Source organism: Ictidomys tridecemlineatus, chromosome 6 (assembly GCF_052094955.1).
Source record: "Ictidomys tridecemlineatus isolate mIctTri1 chromosome 6, mIctTri1.hap1, whole genome shotgun sequence".
Lineage (NCBI taxonomy): Eukaryota > Metazoa > Chordata > Mammalia > Rodentia > Sciuridae > Ictidomys > Ictidomys tridecemlineatus.
This window is the reverse complement of record NC_135482.1, coordinates 24,312,221-24,336,536: the sequence shown is the minus strand read 5'-3', so window position 1 is coordinate 24,336,536 and position 24,316 is coordinate 24,312,221. Positions and strand designations below refer to the sequence as shown.

Genomic DNA, 24,316 nt, shown 5'->3' with positions numbered 1-24,316 from the left:
AGATATGTTTACATATACACAAAAGAGCCAAATAGGACTGGGGTTGTGGCTCAGTGGTAAAGTGCTTGCCTAGCACATATGAGACACTGGGTTCAATCCTCAACAACACATAAAAATAAATAAATAAAATAAAGGTGTTATGTCTACCTACAACTAAAAAATACTTTAAAATAATAATAATAATAATAATATGCACCAACAATAGCAGTAAATTCTGAAGCAATAATGTAGTACTCCCTACTCACAATACAACATATAGCTTTTTATTATTAAATATAAATTTTAAAGGGCCAGCATTGTGGCTTAGTGATGAAGAGGCCAGGATTGTGGCTTAGTGATGAAGCACTGCCTCACATGTGTGGATACTGGGTTCAATCCCAGGCACCACATAAAATAAATGAATGAAATAAAGATATTGTGTCCAATATCTTTATTATTATTAAAAGATATGTGCCCATATCTTTTAATAATATGATTATTAAAATTTACATTTTAATAATCATAAAAAATTGCTCAGATGATCAAATTTCCAAAATAATCTCATGTTTAGTGAATAGTCCCTTACATAATGTTATAAAATTAACAACTCTTATTACTCAAATTCATCATTCTTGTTCTCAATCTATCTTCAACCTCTGACTTACCAGCTTCTGGTATTGATACCCATATTATGCTACCTTTAATCCATATTTACAACCTGAGAACCTTCTCTGCTTTACTCTCTTAAGTTCTTATGTATAAACATCAATACTCTAACTTTAAAATGCAAAGTGCACCCCTTTCTTGTCATTCGTTTTTACTATTAAAAAATCAGATTTTTCTTACCTTATACAGTTACTAGAGCTTTTGTTTGTTTTACAATATTGGGGATTGAACCCAGGGCCTCTCACAAACTAAGCAAGCATTTACCAGTGTCCTTTTTAAAATTTCATTTTGAGACAGGGTCTTGTCCAGGCTGGCCTTGAATTTGGATCCTCCTGCCTCAGCCTCCAGAACAGCTGGGATCACAAGTGTACACCATCACTACTGACTATTAAGAACTTTTTGTAATCCCTGTTTTCAGTATATTTTTCTTCTCCAGACTAAATGACAAAGTATTACTAAGTTAATATACAAAAAATTCTTATTTGCCTTCTCACTCTCACTCAAAAGCTCCTGAGACAAAGTCAAAACATTCTAACCTATTAGGGTCCTATACAATTAGCCCCAATCTACCTTCAGTCTCATTTGCTACCATCTGCCAAAAATATCCAGGTAAAAGAGCCCATTTATTACCCCAGAACAAATATCCACATCATACGTTTGTTTAAGCATATTTTGGGGGGGTTGTGAACACTACACTATAACAATAGACCAAACATGGGCTATAGTCATTAACTGTTCTCTATTTCTAGGATGACTAAATATGAATAGCTTTAAATATAACAGGTACATGGAAAGAACTTTCTGATTCAAAAGGTATGAGGCCCTGGGCTATATTTGCCAAAAGACTGTTTCCAAATTTTTTCTTCTATGGATACTTAAGAATTACAGAAAACTATTCGCATATTTGTACAAATCTTACCTAAGTCAGAATTAATTCTGAACCTGTTAAATATTATGTACAAAAAACTACATACAACATTTTCAGTTCTCCAGTTTGGGTATTCATCAATTACTCAATGGTAATCTTGGGAAATATTTACATTAGTCCTCCAAATATCTAGTGTCATAGATAAAACGGTCTCAAAGAAAATTCTTTTTCTGGCTTTGAAAAGTAATTCAGCCATTCTATATTCAGGGTTACAAAGAAATAACTATTTTCTATACTAATTATAAGGAGGTTTTCAGCAGACAACACAGAAAATTTAACTCAATTATCTTGAATACTATGAAAAGTGTACTCTCTCTCATACCAAAAAATCTAGAGAAAAATCTTCTAACAACAGAGGATTAGGCAATTTGAATTAAGTCTCCCACTCTGGACAATAAGAAAAGCTGAATATATATTTTACACATCTGCTTGCAGGTACTGGAAAACAAGAGTAAATATTTACTGAGATGGGCCAGGAAAGAATGAAGATACAAAAAAATGAAACTGGTTTGGTATTTGGAGGCACCTGCCAGATCCAAAGCAGGTAGATAGGAAACTGAATAACTTCTGACAGCCTTCAAATTCAAACAAACACCGAGAAACAGCAATGAGTGGGAAAGCCCTGGTAAACACCATTTGTTTGGACCTGCCTCTTAGGAGTAAGGGCAATTACGAAGAAAGATATTAGACTAGGCTTCAGATTGCTTTTAAAAAAAATCCAACATCATTTGTTCTAATGATTCTTGTTGGTAGCTGTCACCTATCTGGTGATTTTGTGCAGATATGTTTCTGGAGTGTCAGTTTGCAACACCCATCTTGGTCTTTTGCTACCATTTTCAGTCTCCCAAGAGCTTGGAGGACCTAACCAGCTACACTCTCAGAGACTTTGCTGACAAAGTTGGGCATGATACCATTTCTCTGATATCTCTCACAGATCTTAGTCATAAGAACCAGCTCCAGCATCCCCCTGGGGATACAGGTGCTCCACCATGAAAGCAGTTCACAAGCAGAATAAGTTCTCACCAAAGGGTACAAGCTCTTTATGCTTGGCTTGCTTGACCACATCCACCCTTTCAGAGATTTTCAACTTCCTAGACCTTTTAAGGAAGGCTGCTAGAGCTCTGAAAAACTCCCACAAACTTACATCTTTTACAGCACCTCTAGGCACTGTATAGTCTCCATGCTGCCAGTCATATCACCCTTTCTTTCTTTCTTTAGTTATAGATGGACATAGTACCTTTATTTTTCATGTGGTGCTAAGGATAGAACCTAGGGCTTCACACATGCTAGGTGAGTGCTCTACCACTGAGCCACAACTCCAGCCCCCATATCACCCATTCTTGATTTAAAAAAAAAAAATTTCTCCAATTTCTATTTCAGTCTGCATGTAAGAGGAGGCTTAAAGATTGCCACCCCATCCAAACAAAAATAAAACTGAGCAAACTGAAAAATCAACAACTCATCTGTTTTTATTAATTTGTTTAATTTTTGGACCAGGAATTAAACCCAGAAGCACTTTATCACTGAGCCACATCCCCAGCCCTTTTTTTTATAGTTATTATTTTGAGACAGGGCCTCACTAGGTTACATTAGGGCCTAAGTTGCTGAGGCTGGCTTTGAACTTGCAGTCCTCCTGCCTAAGCCTCCCCTACCTCTGGGTTTGTAGGCAGTGCCACTGTGCCTGGCAACAACTCTCTTAGATCCAAAAGAGATGAGGACATAAGACAAACTAATACCTCCAAAATTGGAGAGACTGACAGGCCAATATAGAAAATCACAACAACATATTAAAGCAGAAACACACAAGCTGAAATCTTCCCAGGCAGGGGTAGGAAAACCTAAACTATAACTGACCAAATGCTGAAAGGTCACTGTAATCAATTCTCAAAAGAGTTAAAAAAAAACTACACAGGTAGCCAGTTACACGTGCTCCCACACTTTTTAAAATTTTATTTCCTTTTTTTTAATTGGTTGTTCAAAACATTACAAAGCTCTTGACATATCATATTTCATACATTAGATTCAAAAAAAATTTTTATTTCCTGAAGCTAACCAGGTTCTCACAATGAGTAACAGAGAAAAGCCTCCTCATAGAAAAGGGAAAGGAAATACAACTATTTGAAATCTTTAGAACATTCTGATCTTAACATTATTTCTTCCCTCAAAAGATACTGTTTAACTAGAGCCTGATCTGCTGGGGTTTTAACAGAACCTAAGTAACCTGCAGAAGCAGAAATTCTCAAATCTAGCACCTTCTTATTAGCCTCTCTCACTTAAGGGAGAGTATGTGCAAATTGAAAGTCACTAATAAAGTTCACAGTCAAGGAGCAAAGGTTCCCCAAAAGACTAAGACCTAATCATACAACTTACAGAACACTTCCCTTCTAACTACAACTTATGAAAGTATAAAACATAAGGACCTTACCAACAAAATAATTTGAATTCTTCCCTCTTATGCCTTTTATCATTTTTGTCACTTACTATACTACATAAGTACCTTAACAAAATAATCTTTATTCCTCCTGTCTTTTGTATCATGGTTGTATGTGTGTGTTGTGTGTGTGTATAAGCCCATAAACACACACAGCATATATGTATAGGCATGAAGTAGAAGAAAAACACTAACAAAGTATAAGGACAACAAACTGAAAACGGTGGCAAATGTGGCAACATTAATTCAGCTATGTCAATAATTGCTTTAAATGTCAATGGTCTCAATATACTAAATTAAAGAAAGAGATTGCAGAGTGGAGCAAACACAAGACCTAGCTATCCCACTCCTTAGTATTTATCCAAAAGAACTAATATCGGTATGCTATAGTGATACATGCATACCAATATTTATAGCTATTCATAAAAGCCAAGTTATAGAACCAGCCTAGATGCTTGTGAATAGATGAATGAATAAAGAAAAGGTGGTGCAATTTTACTCAATCATGAAGAATGAAATTGTGTCATTTTCTGATAAATGGATTCAAGTGGAGAACATCACGCTAAGTAAAATAAGACAGACTCAGAAAGTCAAGTGTAGAATGTTTTCTCATGTGTAAAAGCTAGAGAGAAATTAGGTTGTTTTTTTTTTAAAGTGGGGAGAAATCTCATGAAAATATACAGGAAAACTGGAGTGGAGGAAGGAGGTTGTGGGAAGCAAAGAAGGATGGCAAAGGGGAGAAACTAACTGCAACTGTAGAATGAAACTGACCAAATTATTCTATGTGCCTGTATGACTATATCAAAATTAATTCCACTTTTATTTACCAATTTAAAAACTAAATAAAAAGGAAGAACAATAAATTAGAGGAATGGGGTCAAGTGCAGTACTGGGGATTGAAATGGAGCAAATTATGTTATATACATTTGTGAATGTCAAAGTGAACCCCACAATCATGTAAAACTGTAACACTAAGAAAAACAAAGTAGTAATAATAATGATAATAGGACCCAACTAAGTACATGTTGTCTACAGGAAACCCACTTTTAAAGACACACATGTACTAAAACTAAATAGACAAAGATATATCAGCAGCAGTCAGACTTGGTTGTGCATGCCTGTAATCCCAGATACTCAGGAAGTTGAAGCAGGAGGATCCTGAGTTTGGGGCCATCTTAGGCAACTCAGCAAAACCCTGTACCAAAATAAAATTTTATAAAGGACTAAGGAATCCTTGCCTAGCATGTGTAAGCCCCTGGATGAAGGGAAAGAAATGGAAGAAAAGGGAAGAAAAAGGAAAGGAAGAAAGCAATGGGCTAATCACCTATATACCTCCCAAGTTTATAAGCTGAAAGCTTAGCATCAAAATAACACTATTAGAAGGTGAGGTCTATGTGGGGGTTATTAAGTCATGGGGACTGAAACTTCATTACAGGATTACTGCCCTTATGAAAGAGTCCTAAGAAAGCTCCCCTGGCCCTCCTGCTGTATGAGAAGACAATAAAAAAAGATAACTACTTATGAACCAGTAGATAGGCACTCACCAGACACTCACCATCAAGGTTTGCCAAAATCTTAATCTTAGACTTCCCAGCCTTCAGAACAATGAGAAATAAATCTCTCTTGTTTATAAGCCACCCAGTCTATATAATATTTTTCTTATAGCAACACAAGCCAATTTAGACAATTTTGAGCTGAGTGCAATGACACATGTCTATAATCCCAGTCACTCAAGAGGCTAAGGCAGAAGGATCACAAATTCAAGGCCAACCTAGGTAATTTAGCCAAACCCTTTCTCAAAAATAAAATATAAAAAGGGCTGGAGATTCAGTGGTAGAGCACTTGCCTAGCATAGATAAGACCCTGAGTTCAATCTCCAGTACTTAAAAAAAAAATTTTTTTTTAACAGAAAATACTTCAGAGCAAGGAAAGTCTTAGGGATCAGAGAAATACTGCCTAACAACATAGAATCACGAGGCAAAAACTGACAGAGCTGCAAAGATGAATAGATTAATCCACTATTAATAGTTTTATACTTCAACAATACCCGTTAGAAATGAACAAATTTGGGGCTAGGGTTGTGGCACAGAGGTGGAGCACGTGCCTTGCACGTGTGAGACACTGGGTTCGATATTATGTCCATCTACAACTAAAAAAACAAAATTAAAAACACTATCTTTAAAAAAAAAAAGAAATGGACAAATTCATTAGGCAAAATATCTGCAATTACTCAGTGAAACTAAACAATACCACCATCCAACTTAATAAAATGGACATTTACAGACTATTTCTCCAACAACAATGGAAGATATATTCTTCTCAAGCATACATGGAACATTCACTAAAACAGAACACATTCTAGGGCATAAAACACAATTTTTTAAAAATGGTAATCATACAGTGTTGATTCCAAGTTCACAATGGAATTATACTAACCATCAACAACAAAAAGATACCTGGAAATCTGAAAATAATTGAAGATTAAGCAATACGCTTCTAAATAACACACAGGTCAAAGAAAAAATTACAAGAGATATTTTAAAGTATTTTAACTAAATGAATACACAACTTATCAAATTTGTGGGATGCAGTGAAAGCAGCATTTAAGAGAGGAATTTAAGTTTTTGAATAAATAAGTTTTTAATCATCTAAGTCTCTATCTTAGGAAGCTAGAAAAAGAAAAGCAAAGTCTTAGAACAGAAGAAAAGCATATTAACTTCAAATAGAAAAGAAAAATGATGAAAATTATATTATAAACTGAGAAAAGGAAGTCAACAGAGAAAAAAAATCAATGAAACCTGGAGCTGATTCTTCAAAAAGATAAAATTCTAGCTTGGCTAAGAAAAAAGGAAAGAACACAAATTATTAATGTTAGAAATTAGAGGAGACATCACTACAAATCTCATAATTTTTGTTTGGTTTGGTTTTCTTAAAAGGAGGAAGGGTTTATTTTGGCTCATGGTTTTAGAGGTTCAATCAATGGTAGGATGATTCCAGAGCTCCTGGGCAAAGGTAAGGCAGAACACCATGACATAAGGTGTGGAGGAGGAAAGCTGCTCAGGACATGGCAGGCAGGCAGCAGAGACAGCTCTAGGCACCAGGGACAAAATATAAAACCTAAAAGGCACACCCACACTGACCTACTTCTTCTAGTCACACCCTACCTGCCTACAGTTACATACCCGGTTAATCCATGAGCAACCTAACCTCATGAATTAGGTTAGAGCTCTCATAACCTAATCACCTCTGAACACTCTTGCATCAACTTACACATGAACTTTAGGGAGACATCACATAATTCAAACCATAACATTCCACCCAGGGCCCCCAAAAACCTCTTAAAAAAAAAGAAAGAAATACAATGAATAATTCCATGACTACAAATTTAGTAATTAAATAAAATGGACCATTTATTTGAAAGACAATATGCAAAAACTCACAGAAGAAAAAATAGACAAACTAAGTCTATATATGTTAAAGAAACTGAGTCAATAATTAATAAACATTTAAAACAGAAAGCACCAAGCCCATATGGGCTTGTCAATAAATTTACCAAAGATTTTGGAAGGAATTATACCAACTCCATTATCCTTTTCAGAATATAGAAGAGGGAATGCTTCTGAACTCATTCTACAAGAGCAGTATCACCCTAACACCAAAATCAGGAAAAAGTACAAGAAATCTATAGACCAGTATCACTCATCAAAACAAACACAAAAAAATTCTTAACAAAATAGTAGCAAACCAAACCCAATAATGTATAAAAAAATTATTCACCACAACTAAGCAGGATTTATCCCAGGTACGCAAAGTCAGTTTCACATTTAAAAATCAATTAATGCAATCCATTACATCAACAGATTAACTCATGTGATCATATCAAACACACAAAAAGTATGTGACAAAATCCAATATCCACATGTAATAAAAATCATCAGTAAAGTTGGAATAGAGGACAACTTTCTGAACATGATAAATAACAATTACAAAAAAACCTACAGCTATCATTTAACAAGTGAGACACTCAAAGCTTCCCCACTAATATCAGAAATAAGGTAAGAATATCCTCCCTCATTACTGCTTTTCTACATCATTCTGGAAGTCCTAGCTAATGCAATAAGCAATAAAAAGCACAGAGATGAGGAAGAATAAAATGTGAGTGTATTTTTCACAGATGACATCATCTTCCATATAGAAAATCTGAAGCAAAATGACAAAAATAAATAAGTGAAAAAAAAGACAAAAGAAGAAAACTCCTGCAACTAATAAGCATTACAGCACAACTGCGGTATTCAAGGTTAATATACAGAAGTCAATCAATCATTTTCCTATATATCAACAGAATTTGAAATTAAAAACAAACCATTTATACACACACACACACACACACGCATATAAAATTCTGATGAAAGAAATCAGAAGTAAATAAATGGAGATATTCCATGTTCATGGATAGGAAGATTCAATTTTTTTTTTTTTTTTTTTTTTACACTGTGGTAGGATTGCTTTATTTTATCATTCAGGAACATCTGGCTTTTATTGACACAAAAATCAGACAGAAATTTGAAGAGCCTGTTTTTCACATTGTTCCCTCCTCTGATATAAACACTGACCACATTTCAACAAAAGCAAGTCTTATTAAAATATAGGTGATTTCCTAGAGGCCGAAGTCCCTCCATGTTTCTCAGGGGAAGACTCAATATTATTCATCCCAAATAGATCAAAGGAACAGGTGAGAATCCAGAAACAGATTCACATGATCCATGAAAGTGAAAAATTTTTGCTCTATGAAAGATACAACCAAGAAAATAAGACAAGCCAGACTAGGAGAAATTATTTGCAAAAGATGCATCTGATAAAGGGCTATTATCCAAAATAAACAAAGAATTTGTAAAATTCAACACTGAAGAAAATTTAAAACTCACCAGGTTTGGTGGAACGCACTTGTAATCCCAGTAACTTGGGAGGCTAAGTCAGGAGGATGGTAAATTCAAAGTCAGTCTCAGCAACTTAGCAAGACTCTGTCACAGAATAAAAAATAAAAAGGGGGTGGGAATGTAGCTCAGTGGCAGAGTACCCCTGGATTCAATCCCTAGAAAAACATAAGAAACAAAAAAATAATAAATGAATTTTTTTCAAAATTTTTAAATGGGCAAGTCCTGAACCAAAACTTCACCAAAGAACAAATGCAGGTGGTAATTAATCATAGTTTGAAAAGACGCTCAACATTATATGTCATTAGAGAATTGTAAACTAACACCACTACAAAGCTCTTAGAATGGGAAAAAATGAAAACTGACAACACCAAATGTTGATGAAGATGTGGAGCAAGGGGCCAGGGTTGTGGCTCATTAGTAGAGTGCTTGCCTAGCATGCATGAGGCACTGGGTTTGATCCCTGGCACTACCTAAAAATAAAAACAAATAAAATAAAGGTATTGTGTCCATCTACAACTAAAAAACATTATTAAAAAAAAAAGATGCAGAGCAAGAGGAATTTGTTCATTACTATTGAAAATGTAAAATGGTAACAGTCACTTTGGAAGACAGTTTGGCAGTTTCTTACAAAATTAAACACTCTCATATTACAAGACCTAGCAATCATGTTCCTGGGAATTTAGGCTGAATGAACTGATATGAACTGAAAACATATATACACATGAAAACCTGCATACAATTTTATAACAAACTTTAATTCTAACTGTAAAAACTGGGAAGTTTTTGTCCCTCTATAGGTGAATTGAAAAACTATGGTGCATCCATGCAATAAAATATTCAGTCTAACTGCAAAAACTGGGAAGTTTTTGTCCCTCTATAGGTGAATTGATAAACTATGGTGCATCCGTGCAATAAAATATTCAGCACTAAAAAGGAATAAACTATAGATTCATGAATAGACATGGAGGAACCTTAAATGCATATTACTAAGTAAGAAAGCCAGTCTGAAAAGCTACATATAGTAAGAGTCAAACTATATGATATTCTAAAAAAAAAAAGAAAACTACAGAAACAATTTTTAAAAATCAGAAGTTATAAGAGAGGGAAGGAGGAAGGGAAGGATAAATTAGTGGAGCATAAAGGATTTTTAGGGTAGTGAAACTATACTGTATGACATAATGGCAGATACATAGCTAAACAGGATTGTTGAAATCCACAGCACACACGACACCAAAAGTGAACCCTAATGTAAATTATGAACTTTGGTTAATAATAATATGTCAATCTAATCCTACCAATTATAACCAATTGTGTTTGTTAGCATTCCATTGTTGTGACAATAAACTCAAGAAAAATGAATCTAAAAGGAAGAAAGTTTTTTTTGGCTCACAGTTTCAGTCCATGGTCACTTAAGTCTATTGTTTCTGAGCTTGTGGTAAGGCAGGACATCATGGCAGAAGGGCATGGCAGAAAAAAGCTGCTTAACCCATGGCAGCCAGAAAAGTGGAGGTGGGGTGGGGATAAAAATAAGGGAGGGAGAAAGGGAAAGAGAGTAACTGGAGACCAAACCTTCAACACAAAAGTTTTTAGGGGACAGTCCAGATTCAAACTATAACACCAATGTAATACTCTAGTGTAGAATACTGATATCAGGGGAAGCTGTGCATATGTAGAGACAGGTTATACAGGAATTATTTGTACTTTCCATTCAATTTTATTGTGAAGCTAAAACTGCTTTAAAAAATAATAAGTCTATTAAAAGGGAGCGTTAGAAAGAAGGGAAAAAAGAGTACATGACAGGAACTACAGATGATCTAGTGTCTAAAATATTTACTTTTTATTCTTAATAATAAACATCTGCCAAATCCTTCTCTAGGATAACCATTAAACATGCTAAAGGTTAGGGAAAAATAGAATTAATCAAGCACTCTAAGGCAGGTTTCTCAATCTCAGCACAATTGGCATTTTAAAGAATATAATTCTTTGCTGTAGGGCTGTCTTGTGCATTCTAAGATATTCAACAACAAGATGCCTGTAGCACCACTCTCCCTAGTTGTTGTGAAAGTCAAAATGTCTCCACATGTTACCATAAGTGACCTATCAACCCCACCATCTGTTGAGAACCAATGATCTAAAACAAGAAGGAAGAAATATAATTTTAGTCAGCTTTTTCACTGCTGTGACCAAAACACCTGACAATAACAATTTTATAGGAGGTAAAGTGTATCTGGGGCTCACAGTTTCAGGGGTCTCAGTCCACAGACAACTGGCTCCATTGCTCTGGGTCAGAGAGAGGTGATGCAAAACATCATGGCAGAAAGATGTGGCAAAGGAAAGGAGCTCAGGACCTGACAATCAGGAAGCAGAGAAAGCATTCTGCTCACCAGGGACAAAATAAAATATATACCCACAACCCAGTGACCTATCTCCTCCAGCCACATCCTACATGCCTACAGTTACTGCCCAGTTAATCCCTAACAGTGTATTAATGCACTGATTAGATTAAGGCTCTCATAACCCAATCATTTCACCTCTGAACTTTCTTGAATTGAGCTTTTGGGATACAACTTATATCTAAACCATAACAAGAAGGAACTTAAAACAACAGGAAAATAAGACACAGTAATACAGTAGATTTAAACAAACATCAGTAATTGCATTAATATATACAGAATAAATGCCTCAAATAAAAGATAAATTTAAAGGAAAAAACAAAGCTTGATAACATATACTCTTTTTAAAATTTTTTTTTAGTTGTTGATAGAATTTTACCTTATTTATATGTGGTACTAAGAATCTAACCCAGTGCCTCGCACATGCCAGGCAAGTGTGCTACCGCTGAGCCATAACCCCAGCCCCAATATATACTCTTTTATAAGAGTTTTTTATACTTAAGACATAAGGGGTAAGGAAGGGTTCAAGGAAAACGATACCATAAACACTAATCAAAAGACAGATGGTAGAGCTATATTAGCATCAGATAAAAGATTTTAAGGTGCAAAAAAAAAAAAACACTACTAAAGTTGACAAAAGTCGTTTTTGGTTTAATGCACCAGAAAAAATTGACAATTTTAAATTTACATACACTTAGTACAGCCACTAACTATATACATTGTTTGAACTACAATAAATTCACAAGTACAGGGTGAGAATCTAGCCACTACTCTTGGTAGCTAATATAAAAAGCAAATGAGATAAAACAGTAAGTACACATACAATTTAAACAATGCAATTAACCATCCTGACTAAATGACATATAAGAAACTGTACCAAATAACTATACTATATACATTCCTCAGAAGCATATATACAATACTATAAATAAGGAACACAAGCTGGATCTTAAAATCTTCAATAACTGTTAATAGATCAGAATTACACAGAATGTGGGAGCTGGGGTTGTGGTTCAGTGGTAGAGCACTTGCCGAGCACATGCGAGGCCCGGGGTTCAATTCTCAGCACCACATAAAAATGAATAAATAAAAAATAAGTGTTTAAAAAAAAAGAATTGTACAGAATGTGTTCACTAACTACAATGCAACTAAACCAAAACTCAATACATAAAGATAACTAAAAAGCTATGTATCTTTACAAAGTAAACAATACATTTCTAAATGTGAATTGAAGAAAAGGTCCCAAGAGAAACTAGAAAATATCCACAACTAAATGAAAATTGATATTACATATTAAAACTTAAAGACTTCAGCTTCTAGGAAAATAGAGTAGTTATTTGTGTATTTCCCTATTTCACCCAATAATACAACCCAAAGTCCTGGGTTATATATTTACATAAGAAGATTATCAAATGGACAGGCAGTCCAGCTAAAGACCTCACAGTGTAAGAATAAACACAGTGCTCAGATCCATAGACTTCGTTTCCCACATATCTCAACTTGGAGCTAAAGAAGCTGGTATTCAGGAAAAAAAACAATAAACTTTACTCTCTGGTTAGAGGTACAAGGAAGGAGAAGCCTTGTAGCAAGATAGAAAAAAATTTAGACAACTACATTCTACTCTATCCAGTACTACAGAAAAAGAAAACTACACAGCTCTACCCCTATTTGCAGAAGCAAAGACCAAGTAAGGGGGCCAGGCCTTGACCCCTGCCAGGCTACAACAAAGTATCCCAATAATCTGGAGGGAAGTGTAGAAGAGGACCAAGTAGACAGTGAGAACTTTCATGTTCACTGAGCACTATGAAGTGCCATGTACCTGCAATGTCAGCAAAGGACACACCAGAAACCTGAACTTTCGCCCCCACTAGAAGTAAGAAAGAGCACCTACCTCTCAACCTGCACAAGTTCAGCCACAGAAGTGGAAAGTTAAGACAGGCACCATTATCTCAGTGACAATAAGTCTACCTTCATCAGGGCATGAGTGGAGGGAGATCACAATAGGCAACCAGAGCTCCAAGTTACCCAGAAAAATCATGAAAACACCCCCCAACTTAGGTGTCAACAGAGGCCAGTTGGGAAACCTGGACTTCTATCCCATCTGATAATAATGAGGTAGCATTTCTCCTTTTCCCCTGCCAGAGCAGGGTGAAAACCCCCATTAAAACAGAAAGCTTAATTAGGTTCAACCATTTTATAACACAATAGCCCACACTTGCAGGTTTCAACAGAAAACCACAAATCATACTGTGAATAAACATTTTTAATTCAATGAAAAAAGAGAGACATGGTGGCGCACACCTGTAAACCTAGTGGCTCAGGAGGCTGAAACAAGAGGATTACAAGAAGGCAAATTTTATAAAGGATAGGGATAAGTGGGGAATGTAGTTCAGAGTTAGAGCATTTACCTAGCATGTGTGATGATGCTCTCTGGATTCAATCCCCAGCACTGCAAAAAGAAAAAAAGGAACTGATGCTCACGAACCTTTAGAGCTAAATAAAATTCCTGTCATCAGAGTATAATTCCAGTTATGAAATATCTAGATTAGGTAAATATACTGAGAGAGAAAATAAACTGTTAGTTAACAGGGGCCAAGAGGAAAGCTAAATAAATCTTAATGTGAAAAGCAACAGAATGTTACTAGAATATGGGACAAAATCTTCAATACCCTGGACAAGAAAAGAGTATACTCAAAAGACTGAAAGGCAATTCCCTGATAAATAATGAGCTTGAACACTTTCTCTTTGTTTACTGTCCATTTAGATATCCTCCTTTGCAAAATGTCTATTTGAGCCTTTTGCTCCATTTTTTTCTACTGCCTTTTCACTTACTAATGTGGAGGAATTCTTTAGAAAATAAAAATTATGATGAGAAAAACAGACTGATAATAGAAAGTTTGGAGATGATAAGAAGCAACAGATTGTAAATTAGCATATCTACTTTGGAAAAAACTAGCATTATCTACCCAGTTAAAGAAATGCATGTATTATGACTCAGCAATTCCTCTCCTTAGAATATACCCAACTGAACTACAAGTACATCAAAAGATTTGTATGGTACTGTTCATTGCAGTATTGTTTCTTTCAAGTGGAACCTAGAAACATGTTCATCAACACTTGAAGAAACAGTGGTATGATAGAACTGGACTATGTCACAGTGAAAATAAGCTGCAGATATTCTCTATATAGACCATAAAACACATTGAACTGAAAGAACCCCAAACATAAAAGAATACTAAATTACTCCAAACATATAAAATTAAAAAGGGGTAAAATTCCAGTATTAGGGGTACAGCTTAAGTATGTTTACACTGCAAAACTGCTATGAGTAGGAAATTCAGGCTTTACACCTAGGTGCTACCTGGCAGGCTGATACACAGCCCAGGGATCAACTGCTTGACAGTTCCCTGTCAATAAGAAAAAACTGAGTATAATCCATGCTAGTAAATTTTCCAACATGGCAAAATTGGCACAAGTGCACTAAATTAGGCAGGAAATGGCTGTAACCACACCAAATGAAAAATTCACAGTGTGGGAAGTTCACAAATAGGACATAAAAGCCCACAACACAGAAGATACAGCCCACTCCATGTTTTCTAGGGTGTTCTTTCACAAACTTCTGTTAAATAAACTTTTTATGCCTGTTTACTCTATTTGATCTGTGTCTCCCAATTGAAATCTTACTATGAAGACGACAAGAACCAAGGTACCTCTGCCTGATAAGTTATTTTCATTAATGGCAGGAAATTATTGCCTGAGAAAGGCTGCCAATGTTCTACTTCTTGACTTTTGTTGTCCCCCCGCCCATGGAAGTATGCTTTATAATTCGCTTTATAAATTACTCAAGTGTATCATTTTGTTTATTTTTATTTTTTTGTGTGTGGTGCTGAGGATCGAACCCAGGGTCTCACATGTGCGAGGGTGAGCGTTCTACCCGAGAAACAATCCCAGCCCAAGTGTATCATTTTTGTGTACTTTTCTGTATGTGTATTATAATTCCAAGAAAAATCAGGACTAAGGAGACATAGTGATTTAAAAATTGGGGTCATCATCAAGGTCTCTGGTCTTTTTCATTATTCTTCCAACAAATCTCGTTTATCTTAGCTTTTCTCATGGTTGTATGGTTTTCACAGTTTCAGACATTAAATGGATTTATAGTGACATTAAGAAAAAAAAGTTATTTATCCTATCAGTTCTCTTCAGTTCATTTGTTTCCAGTCCCTTCTAAGGTAAAATCTGCATAAAATGAAATGCACAAATTTTAACTATACAATTCCTTGAATTCACTAGCGAAGAACCCAAGAAAGCCTCAATTTCTTCAAGATAAAAAACATTTCATCACCTTAGAAAGTTCCCCTTTGTTCTCTATTAGTTTTGTGTATTACTGCAGAAATATACTACTCTTTTTAATCTATTTTCCTGCTCATGGATATTTAGTTATTTCTAGTTATGATCAATACAGACATTATGAACATTCTTTTTTAAAATATCATCTTTATTTTATTTATTTATTTTTATGTGGTGCTAAGGATTGAACCCAGGGCCTCACACATGCTAGATGAGCACTCTACCGCTGAGCCACACTCCTGCAGCTCCTGAACATTCTTGTACAAGAGATTCTGTGGAAATGTTTTCAGTTTGGGAGGAGTAGTGAATAAGTAAATGTAGAATTTCAGGTCATGGTATATGTTTAAATTTATACTAAAAAAGTTGACAATTATTTTTCCAAAATGCCTGTACCAGTTTCCATTCTAACCAACAAAATATGAGTTATAGTTGATTCACATTTTTAAAATATTTTTAGTTGTAGATGGCCACAATACTTTTAATTATTTTATGTGGTGCTAAGATTGAACCCAGTACCTCATTACATGCTAGGCAAGCACTCCACCACTGAGCTACAATCCCAGCCCTTGATTCACATTTTTGCCAACAATTGGTACTGCAAGTCTGATTTTTAGCCATTTCAAGAGGTATATAATTGTATCTCATTGTAGGTTTGTTTTTGTTTGTTTTTAGTTGTAGATGGACACCTTTATTTTATTTATTTATTTATTTTTATGTGGTGCTGAGGATTGAACCCAGTGCTACAGGCATGCTAGACAAGCACTCTACCGCTGAGCCATAACCCCAGACCTCATAATTTTAATCTGCATATTCCCTAAATACATCTTTGCATATTGAATAGTCAATCACAGCTCTTACTCTAGAAAGGATCTTTGCATTAAGAACTATCACAGTAAAGAGTATTTAGTTTATGAATTGTAAAATGGAAGAAAGCTATTTATATATTAGGATGAAAGAATTTAAAATTTCTCAATGCACTAACCACTGCTAGCTAGCTGAGGCAGGAGAATCACTTGAGTCCAGGAGTTCGAGACCAGCCTAGGCAATATTGCAAGGCTCTATCTCAAAAAAAAAAAAAAAAAATCACTATTCAATAATGCCTTGCTTCCTCCATTCCTCCATGAAGGACAGTTTCACTCAAACATATATAATTTTCTTTCTTGCTTTTCTTTTTTTTTTTTTTTTTTTTTTAGTACCAGGGATTGAACCCAGAGGTGCTTAATCACTGAACCACATCCCCGGCCATCTTCTTTTTTAAAAATTATTATTTATTTTGAGACAGGGTCTTGCCAAGTTGCTTAGGCCTTGAAATTGTTGAGACTGCCTTTGAACTTTTGATCCTCCTGCCTCAGCTTCCTGAGGCACTGGAATTACAGGCATGTACCTTGGAGTTCAATTTTCATCTTCTTACATTTTATAAGTATATGTAATACATTTAGTACAACTCCCTCCATATCAACATATATCTACTCATCTTTATAATCCCAACACCTGAAACAACTACAAGCATGTATTAAGCTCAAAAATATCAACAGAACAAATAAAATGATCACCATTCTAAGGCCATATTAACATCAATTCATTTTGCTCATCTTTATTTAGAAGCCAAGGCTTCCAGACTGTAGGGAGCCAAATGTTAGCCCCCCCCCCAAAAAAAAAAAAACCACGTTACTTCCCAAACATAAGAGGCTGAGTTTTCCCTAGATAATAGAGGTGGGCCATAAATGTAAACAGAAGTAACCAAGGGAGAGAGAAGGAGGGGCCATTTTGAGATTGAAAAGGAGAAGGCAGTCATCAAACAAGAAATGCCTGGAGTCACAAGAAGCTGGAAAAAGCAACAAAAAGATTCTTCCCTAGAGCAGTTGGAATAAATATGTCCCTGCCAACAACTTGATTTCAAATGTCCAATGTCTAAAACTGAGAGATTAAAATTTTGGTTTTTTTAAGCACAGTATTTTTTATACAAACCTTAGATTACTAGCTTTCTCTTCTATTTATTCATAAAAAATTTTGCCCAAATTCAAAATTTGTACCACAATTTAAAGTGCCACGTAGTCAGTCTTCTCTAATTTCAACTAGTCAATATATAGCTATCAGTTACAAGGCATTTAAGACATGTCTTAGACACTCAAAATACACAAAAGAAACAATTCCTACTGTGCAGAGTTTATCACACAAATAGGCATAATGCTAATTTTTAAAAGTTCAATTAATAATTCAAACCATAAACAGTAAAAAGAAATTAAACATCTTGGTCAGCCTCAATCACTGAGCACTTATTGGGCTAGTATCTGAAAGGCAGCTTTAAAAAGATTAGCACAGCAGGCTGTGGTGGTGCATGCCTGTAATCACAGCAGTTCAGGAGGCTGAGACAGGAAGATCTTGAGTACAAAGCCAGCCTTAGCAATGGCGAGGTGCAAAGCAACTTAGTGAGACCCTATCTCTAAATGGGGATGTGGCTCAGTGGTGAAGTGCCCCTGAGTTCAATCCCTGGTACACACACACAAAAAAAAAAAAAAAAAAAAGATTAGCACTTCCTCTTCCTTTCTTTGAAACTATTATAATCACATAATCATACCCACATGTCCCTCCTACCACTTCTTTTGACTGGTCACAACTCTACAGACCTAGATATGACTTTTTCTTCTTCTCAGGCAGAATTTCTTAAGATATGATTGGTACAATGTTTGCCCAAAAGTATGGTAATTCAAAATATTCAAAAGGCACAGCTGTTGATGCTCATGGAAAGCTTCCAAAACACGTTTCATTAAAAAGCACATGCTATGCCTTTGAACATTTCAAAACAATGTTTTAAATACTACATGCCCCTACAGTGAATGTTGTTCATTAAAAACAATATTAGACATCTAGAGATAGCCTACCTCAGGCATTTATTTTACTTACAAATAAGATATTAGAAATTAATTTCTTCAAAATCCAGAGAATCCCACAATAGACATCCAACAGGCTTTTGGATGGCCATCCCTGGATGTCTTACGTACAAGAAATAGTCACATCTTGACACCCTGCCAAAACCTGAAGTGCAGCTGGGAGCAGACCCTTCAAAGCCCTGGTAAGGTGCCAGGGCCCATAATTGTGATTCAGGGGGAAAGAAAAAAGAAAAAAAAAAACAACAACAACAACAAGAGAAGGCAAGGAAAGAAAAAAGGAAGAAGATATGTGTTAGAGTGGTTAGCAATCAGCCACAAAGCATTCTGAATTAAAATGTTATTCTATTCTTATAATCTTACAGTTTGCCTCTGTCCAGCTTAATTTCCATAAAAGAATTCTATAAAGTAGGATACAGTAACCAGTCAATCTCAAATGCTCAGCTGTAATAAATTATGAACAATAAAAGCAAAGATGATTTTTGCCCACACCATACTTCAAATTCATTTTAACATTTCTTAGTACAGACTCTATTTCATATAACATGGAGGCTTATGAGCACTTAGTACCTTTGTGTGAGCTGCAGTCTGTTTTGCTCACAGTCACATCTTTCTCCTGAAATAGAAAAGGCTACCTACCATATGGCTCCTAATACACAAAAGACTGTCTATGGACCCAACAACACATCCTGAAAATGATTTTTAAATAAATTCTGATTTCATTTCCATAAGATATATACCTTGGTCTCAAAACTTTATAAGAAAAAATTATTTTTCCACAGTTTACACAAGCATTCTCCTTTTCATCTTTTAGAAACTGTCAGAAAGAAACTGTAAAATTTCTCACAGTCAGAAATGAGATATTAAAAACTCATCCTCCAGACAGGTTAATTTTAAAATCATTTGACATTTTTAAAAGCAAAAATTAAACAATAGGTACTTATTGACACTCAACCATACTACTGAGTGGTCTAATTACAATAAGAGGATTTTGAGGGATATAAAGAAATACACATACCATCAAGTCAAGCGGACTTCTCCTCAGCAAAGAAAAGTCTGCACATATTCACAGCACAGGCTGTGCCTATTATATCAGACACACTGCTGGGTATAGGGATACAGATATACATAAAAGAAAATTTTTGTCCACACAGAGTTCACAGTGGTCAGTGGAAAATATATGTTGCTACAGTTTAGATGCTGAATGTCCCCCACAGATCCACGTGTTAAAGGCTTGGTCTCCAAGGTATAGCACTACTGGGAGGTTCCATGAACCTACAGGAAGAGGGGCCTTGTGGGAGTCCTTAAGTAATTGGGGGCATGCCAACTATAGAGATTGTGAGGTCCAGTTCCTCCTCTCTCTTTTGCTTCCCAGCCATGAGATGAGCACAAGCTTCCCATTATCATCATCTGGCATACCCAGCAGTGATAGATATAGGTCTGCCTATATCTTGGACTAGAACCTCCAAAAATGTGACACAGTAAACTTTTTCTCATTATAATTATCTCAGGTATTTCATTATGAATACAAATGTTAAACACCAACTGCTGACTGAACAAGGATAAGAGAAAATATACAATTAAATCACTTTTGGATTGTTAAAAATTTTTTAACATTTCACGTTACATTTTCAAAAAAATAAATTCAGAAAGTTTTAAAGTAAAGATACTATAATATATTTACAAGTAGTATAGGGGAAGAGAAAAGAAAGTTCTGATTGTACAGAAGTTGTTTTCAGGGAAAACTTCACAAAGATAAAGCTAAAGCCAAGAAGGAGATGCAAGGAAGAATCATCAAGTACAAAAGCATTGAGATGGAAAGGAAGACCACCACTAAGGGGGAGCCTGGAGAGCCAAAGGGCCTTGAAGGCCAAGTACAGAAGACTAGAGTTAGTTCTTTGGTATTAGGAAGCCAATGAAAGATTTTAAGACTTGGATGAAAGGAGGACAATACAGAGTGGGATTACATTTGTACTCAGAAAAATAACTACGTTATCCAAGAGGAGAAAAGGAGATCAAACATCCAGAAAAGTAATGAGAAGGGCCTGAATTAAGCCAGTAACACAACAGGTAGTCTAGAAGGAATAGTCTTGTATTTGGAGGCAAGAGTTAATAAATATTGATACCCTTCTCCCCACCAAAAACTATCTTAATGTTACTAGTTAAAAGGCCAACCAGGAAATCAAGACCAAAAAAACCACAAAATACAAAAATGGAATCCATTTAAAGTGGAAGAAATGTTTCAAAGATTACAATTACTTCAAGCATTGATCTTCCATAAGAATGAAAAATCAGGGCTGGGGTTGTAGCTCATTGATAGAGCACTTGCCTAGCATGTGTGAGACACTAGGTTTGATCCTTAGCACCACATAAAAATAAATAAAATAAAGTCATTCAGTCCATCTACAACTACAAAAAATAAAAATAAAGAAAAAGAATGAAAAATCAAAACACAGCAACTTTGCAAATACATCTTAATAAAGTGTAAATGCCATCACAGTAAAAGACTTAGAATATCCACTTTTCTTCCATAGAGACTTCATAAGCAGAGGGATAAACTAAAGCTGGTTCTGTCAGGAACAAAGACATAAAATTAGGAGTTTGTTCCTTAAATGTCCACCTGCTGCTACTCCTCCTCATTCTTTCCTTCAAACAAATCATCTCTATAGCAACACACTCTCAAGAAATTTGTGGGTGGAAAGCATATGTTTGTGCAAAAATATGAGAATTCAAGAACATGAGCTACTTTTATTTTTTTCCTTTAACAAAGCGCACGCTATATCTTAAGAGATAACTAAAAAATAAAAAACAAATATGAAACAGAAAAAAAAACATTTTAAAACACAAGGAAATGTAAAAATTATACAATTGAGTTGCACATGTTTACATGGAAATTCTTTTTATAGGTTACAATGACACCTTGTGGTAAGAGTTTTCAAATTATATAAATTATCTTGGAAAACATGCTTACAACAGAGATACAAGAAAACTAGTTTAGAAAATAGAAAAGACCAGAACACAGTAAGGAGGTGGTACGACAAGGTACAACAATCCATTTGGAGAATTTAACCTCAAAAAATTAAACCTCAAAAAATATTACAACTGCTAGGAGCTATGGAGCACACCTGTAATCCCAGTGACTCAGAAGGCTGAGGCAGGAGGATTGAAAGCTCTAAGCCAGCCTTAGCAACTTACTAGGCCCTAATAAGCAACTCAGCAAGACCCTGTCTCAAAAATTTTTTTTTAAATTAAAAGGGCTGAGGATATAGCACAATGGTTAAGTGCCCTGGAGTTCAATCCCTAGTGCCAAAAAAAAAAAAAAACAAGTCACAATCTTAGGTAATCAAAAGTAGCTTATGAACAGTGAATATAAAATATACTACATTCCCTCAACTGGTACCACTGTTGAGGTACCACTGGAGGAAAAAGGTTATGAACTGAAACTGGTGCCACTTCGAAAGGCCTGTTTGCTCAGATTTTTCTTGGTGTCTCTGTCATACTTTTCTCCAGGTATAGAAAGGACCCCTCTGGAATGAGGGCCATTAAAGGAAGGTCAGATAAATCTTTTTAGGGGAGACTGCTTCTGGGGATAATGGTGGTAAAGGACATTACCACCATTATCCCCAGATATAAGTAAGCTTTTTTAAAATGATGCAAAATAATTTTTATAATCCAGTGCAAAATTTATTAACATCAGAAATCTATCACATGAGAATACTGACTCATGGTTTATAAACTATGAAAATAAAGTAACAATGTCATTACTTCTTTCTTGCCAGATGAATAATTTCATCAAGGATTTACTATGTTTACTAAACTATATAAATACTAGAAAAAAAAGAAAAATTAATAATTCAATTTTTGTATTAGCATCAACAATATCACAATCACTTCCCATCTCTCTGTTCCTTTTCACTTTCCCTTACTTGTTCCCTTTCTCATACTTATCCTAAGAAGTCTCTGGTCCATTGCTGCATCTCTTGTAGAAAAATCAAATTGCCCTTCTCAAAGCTTTATTTACTACTTCTATCTGAATGGCACACAAATTTACACCCTAATTACAAATCTCTCTCCTAGCTTATAACTCAAGTTCTACTCACAAGTCCTTCAACAAAAACTCAATAATGGGGTTTAATGACACCCTACCCTATATATAAGGCAAGCTCTTCTGTCCTTTACCACCATTATCCCCAGAAGCAGTCTCCCCTAAAAAGATTTATCTGACCTTCCTTTAATGGCCCTCATTCCAGAGGGGTCCTTTCTATACCTGGAGAAAAGTATGACAGAGACACCAAGAAAAATCTGAGCAAACAGGCCTTTCGAAGTGGCACCAGTTTCAGTTCATAACCTTTTTCCTCCAGTGGTACCTCTGCATGACTGTATAAGAATAAATGGGCTTCCCTGTTTCTTGGATCCTTATTTCTAAAGGTTTCCAAGTCATGTAAAACTTTCATTAAAATAAATTTGTATGCTTTTCTCTTGATAATCTATCTTTCATGGGTTCACTATGAACCAATAAATGATGGGGAGTCAGGTGTGGTGGCTGGGAAGGCTAAAGCAGAAAGATGGCAAGTTCAAAGCCAGTCTCAGCAAAAGTGAGGAGCTAAGCAACTCAATGAGACCTGTCTCTAAATAAAATACAAAATAAGGCTGTGCATATGGCTCAGTGGTCAAAAGCCCCTGAGTTCAATCCCTGGTAACCCCCCCCAAAAGAAAAAATGGATGAGGAAAAGAATACTTTTTCTCCCTTACATGAACACATTAAGCTCATTAAAACAAAAAAATTTCTTTTAAATTTTTCATTTTTTGTTGTAGATGGACCCAATGTTTACTTAACAAGAAATTATACACACACACATACACACACACACACACATTTATTAATTTATTTTTATGTGGTGCTGAGGATGGAACCCAGTGCCTCACATGTGAGGCAAGCGCTCTACCACTGAGCCCTAGCCCCAGCCCCAATGTTTATTTTATTTATTTACTTCAATGTGGTGCTGAGGATCAAACCCAGTGCCTCACATGTGCTAGGCAAGCACTCTACCACTGAGATACACCCCTAGCTTGAAACAAAAGATTTTCTACCTGCTTCTTTAAAAAAAGTTAATTACCGGGGCTGGGGCTGGGGCTCAGTGGTAGAGCACTTGCCTTACATGTATGAGGCATTGGGTTCGATCCTCAGCACCACATAAAAATAAATAAAGAGGGCTGGAGATGTGGCTCAAGCGGTGGCGCGCTCGCCTGACATGCGTGCGGCCCGGGTTCGATCCTCAGCACCACATACCAACAAAGATGTTGTGTCTGCCGAGAACTAAACAATAAAAAAACATTAAAAATTCTCTCTCCTCTCTCTCTCTCTCTTAAAAAATAAATATATAAATAAATAAATAAATAAATAAAGATATTGTGTGTCTACCTACAACTAGAAAAATACTTTTAAAAAAAGTTAATTACCACCATTTTTCTCTTGTTTCTTAGTACATAACTCATTCCCAACTCCTATTTGAAATAGATTATTAATTCTGCTGATTCTTTATCTGTTGATTTAAACCATTCTTTTCCGTGTCTAAAGCCATCAAGCTCTAGTGTCAAAACTCAAATATTTTACATTTAATTTTAATAGAGGCTTTAATAGAAGCTTCCTACAATAGTGTCCCAGATTTTTTAGTCTTTGCCCTTTCCTCCATGGCCTACAAATATTCACAAGGCAATCTTGTTTTCATTTGTATAGAGAACTGTTT

At 35.5% G+C, this 24,316-nt stretch overlaps 1 protein-coding gene across 6 annotated transcripts in view; it reads right to left on the bottom strand.

Annotated features, from left to right (window-relative positions):
• Positions 1-24,316, bottom strand: part of Cep83 (centrosomal protein 83) — a 118,256-nt gene that overhangs the window by 77,035 nt on the left and 16,905 nt on the right. For 4 of the 6 annotated variants that reach the window (XM_078053004.1, XM_078053001.1, XM_078053005.1 and 1 more), the window contains exon 2: positions 8,930-9,096. The exons of 1 other annotated variant lie outside the window; for it this stretch is intronic. The gene's annotated coding sequence lies outside the window, so the exon portion shown is untranslated. The remainder of the gene's footprint in view (positions 1-8,929; positions 9,097-24,316) is intronic. One more of the 6 variants, XM_078053003.1, reaches the window with a different exon arrangement.